Here is a 5,000-nt window from a genome sequence, read left to right on the forward strand (position 1 = left end):
AATTATTACAATTGTAACAGTGATAAAAATAATACTAACGAAGGTGACGACCCTAGAGTGCCACCAACCACACACACTAACACGATATGCATCGCAGGCTTACATTAAACACAGCGATTCTCACGCAGGGTTTCATGACCACCTTTTGTCACGACGCAAAGCCGTCAACTGAGGTGACGTTCAGAAAACACTAATAAAATCGGGACCCATTTGCATGAGTTGTGAATGATTAATAACATCCATATAAGGCTGATCATATGGGTTGCCCGAATGTAATTCGTTTCAGCTGAGCGACCGATGTGTTCTTGATATCATATAATAATTACCCGGTCTCATCATGTATTCATTCGCTTCGAAATGTTATAAGGATGTTAAAGCTGATATTTTAAATTGATTTAGAATGTCATATTCATATAAATCTCATCTTGTGGATCTAATATTACTATAGAATTTCACGCTAGGCATGATTGTAAGGAGCATTTGAAGCAATCAAATTAAGGAGAAAAAAAATACACATATGTATACACATACACACACACACACACACACACACACACACACACACACACACACACACACACACATATATATATATATATATATATATATATACACACATACATACATTTATGTACATATGCATATATTCATATATATATACATATATATATAAATATATATAGACATACATATAAATGTAAATACATATACATATATATATATATATATATATATATATATATATATACACATGTACACACACACACACACACACACACACACACACACACACACACACACACACACACACACACACACATATATATATATATACATACACACATACATACATTTATGTACATATGCATATATTCATATATATATACATATATATATATATATAAATATTTATAGACATACATATAAATGTAAATACACACACACACACACACATATATATATATATATATATATATATATATATATATATACACACATGTACACACACACACACACACACACACACACACACACACACACACACACACACATATATATATATATGTATATATATGCATATATGTATATATACACACACATGCATGTATACATATAGGTATGTATATATATATACACACGTGCGTGTGTGTGTGTGTATGTATAGATATATACATACACACACATACACACACACACACACACACACACATTTACATATATATATATATATTTACACATGCATATACATATATATACATACATATATATATATATATATATATATATATATATATATATATATGGGGAAGGAATATCTACATATATGCATACACACACACACGCAGACAAATATATGGACATATATATATATATATATATATATATATATATATGTATATATGTGTGTGTGTATACTTACATACATATATACACATATGTATATATATAAATATATATGTATTCACATGTGTATATATATATATGTATTAATAGATAGAGAGAGAGAGATAAATGTATATATGCTATATATACACACATATAGCTATATATATATATATATATATATATATATATATATATATATATATATATATATATATATATATATATATATATATATATATATATATATAAAGAGAGAGAGAGAGAGAGAGAGAGAGAGAGAGAGAGAGAGAGAGAGAGAGAGAGAGAGAGAGAGAGAGAAAGAGAGAGAGAGAGAGAAAGAGAAAGAGGTACATTCTTGTATGTATGTATGTATATATATACTAATAGAGATATGCTCACACACACATACAGATATGTTTCGTGTATATGAATTTGCATGTACACATTAGCACAGAGTCATGCACGGGACAAGGAACTGCTGTAAAATTAAACCAGTGCAAAGCCTCAGGTACAAAACCGCAGTTTCGGCACGACACGCATATACATAGCGAGACTTATAGGAAAAATCCTAAATAAACATGTGTATTTATTTGTGTGGATGTGTACACACAAACACACACACATACATACATGTATATATATATATGTATATATATATGTATATGTATGTATGCATATATACATGTATATATAAAGAAACACATAGATATGTAAAGAGATAAATCAATAAAGTAATAGATAAAAGTGAATTAAAAAACTGCCGTCTCGCGGGCGCGATCCTAGGCCTTATAAGCAAATTATTGGTTTTGATTCCCTCGGGGAGCACTTAGAGTGAGTCCGTTTTCGAGACGGGATTTGATTACTAAACTTACACTACAATACTGCTGTACATATTGTAGAAGCACTGTCTCTCCCGGGATGTTGTAATAAACAGGGATGTTAGGTAGGCTTATTAGCGATGGCTGTCTGCTGTCTGTCTGCTTGTCTGTTTCTGTCTGTCTGTCTGTCTCTCTCTCTCTCTCTCTCTCTCTCTCTTCTCTCTCTCACACATATATGTGTATATATATACACATATACATGCATATGTCATCATCATCATCAGCCTGAATCGATTCACTGCAGGACGTAGGCCTTTCCCAATTTTGTCCAACTTTGTCTGTCTTGCTTTTTTTGTTTCCAGTCTTGGCCCCAAAATTTCGTTTATTTCGTCATACCATCTTGTCATTGGTCTGGCCCTTTGCCTCTTTATGTTATCTATAACCCAGTCTGTTCCTTTCTTTGTCCATCTGTCGTCCTGTCTCCGATATATGTGACCTGCCCATTGCCATTTTTTCTTTTTGATTCTCCCAGGTAGATCTTACACTTTTGTCTTTTCCCTGGTCCACGTCGCCCTTATATGATCCCTTAGGCTAATTCCCAGCATCAACCTTTTCCCTCCCTCTCTGGGAACTTATTAGTTTCCTCTCCAGTAATTTGGTTGTAGTCCATGCTTCCGATCCATAGGTCATAACTGGGAGGATGCATTGGTTAAAGATTTTTCTTTTTAAACATAATGATTAGGAGCCTCTTAGCATGCTACTGTTTGCCGAAGGCGCTCCAGCCTGGACTGATGCGTCGCTTAATTTCCTCTTTGCTAGATGTATTTGTCTGTACGAGTTGCCCTAATTGTATATATACTTGTCCACTACCCCAAGCGCTTCGCCTTGTACATGTGTCTGTTCAAATTGAACTTTGTTGTTGAACATGATCTTAGTCTTTTTCTTGTTCATCCTAAGTCCGACTTTCAGACTTTCTCTATTCAGATCGGTTATCAGTTGCTGCATTTCATTTGCAGATTCATTGAAAAGAACAATATAATCTGCAAATCTTAGATTGTTTAGGTATTCGTCTCCTATTTTGCTATCCTTTCCGTTCCATTCTACTTCTTGAATACTTCCTGAAGGCTAGCTGTAAACAGTTTTGGTGAGATGGTATCTAACACCTTTTTTTTAATCGGCGTTTTATTGGTTTCCGTGTAGAGCTTGATGGTTACTGTCCCATCTTCGTATACATCTTCCAATATTTTACAATACACATTTTATACTCCCTGTCTTTGAATAGCTTCTAGTGCTGCTGGTATTTGTACAGGTCAAATGCCTTTTCGTAGTCGATGGATGACATACACAGGGATTTCCTATATTCGTTTATATTTTCTTTTATTTGGATGAGCGTGTGGATGTGGTTTGTTGTTGAGAATCTACTGCGGAAGCCTGCCTGTTCTCTAGGCTGGTTAGAATCGAGAGATGCAAGTTATAATGACTTTTGTGAACAGCTTTAAGTAACTGAAAGAAGGCTTATGGGTCAGTACTTTTTTAGATCCTTTCTATCCCCCCTTTTTATGTACCAAAATAATTGTTGCATTTTTCCAGGCTTTCAGAGTTTTTCCATTGTTAAAAAGATTGTCTAGTTTCACTGTTGCAATCTCTACTAAGTCCGTCTTCACCTGGCATTTTCCATCTCTTTATGCCTTTAAGCGCTCTTTATATTTCTTCTGTTGTGATGTTAGGTACTTCTCAAGTTACCGCGTTCGCTTCTATCCGTGGCTGTTTATTCGAGTTGCATCGATCCCTATAAAAGTCTACTACTGCTCTTATGATTTCATTCTTATGTGTCACTTCTCCGTCTGGTTTATTTGTTAAATACATTTGATTTCTCCCTATTCCAAGTCTCCTTTTAGCTGTTTTCATGCTGGTACCTGAGATCACTGTTTCACTTATTATTTAAGTATTGAATTTCCATACATCTCTCTTCCTTATATGTATAGTCTTTGTTAGTTCAGCTTATTCTATCTCGTCCCTGTTTGATGATACTTTCATGACCCTACGTTTATGCATAAGCTGTTTAGTTTCTAGAGAACTTGCTGGAGCTTTGCTTGACGTTCTTAGCCCCTACTTCAAGGGCAGATTCCTTTATTATGTCATTGAACTGTTTGTTGATTTGGTCAATGTTAAGATCTTCATCGCTGAGAAGTGAATATCTGTTCTGGATGTTAATGCTAAATTCTGTCGCTCTGGTCTTAAAGTATGAATTTGTTCCTTTCCCTTCTGAGGTGCGCAATCTAATTTGGCCTCTGACTATTCTATGGTCGCTGTCAATATTTACTTTATTAATAACTTCAACATTTTTTACTATATCTCGCCTATTTGAAATTATGAAGTCAAATTCGTTTTTGATGCCTGATGACTTCCGATCGAGTCTTTTTTCGAAGAATGTATGTTGGGTGATCGAGCCTCCGCAAAGTCGACTAGGATTTGTCCCCTCTCATTCCTAGTGCCTATTCCGTGATTCCCCACTACGGTTTCTCCTTCTGTCTTTTTACCTATTTTGGCATTAAAATATCCCATAATTATTATGAAACGTTTTTTTACACTCTCGCTGGCAATTGAACACCATATTTCTTCACTGTGGCTGCAGGCTGGAGCATAGACTTGAACAATCTTTAAGTTGTACCTTCTGTTTAGTTTTATTTAGTTACTGAAGCCACTCTTTCGCTTGCTACCCTGGGGTTTACCTCTCCAATAGAGCACGTGTCCATCATTTAGTATTTTCTGTTCTTCGCCTAGTTTTCTAACTTC

Source organism: Penaeus chinensis, chromosome 37 (genome assembly GCF_019202785.1).
Source record: "Penaeus chinensis breed Huanghai No. 1 chromosome 37, ASM1920278v2, whole genome shotgun sequence".
NCBI lineage: Eukaryota > Metazoa > Arthropoda > Malacostraca > Decapoda > Penaeidae > Penaeus > Penaeus chinensis.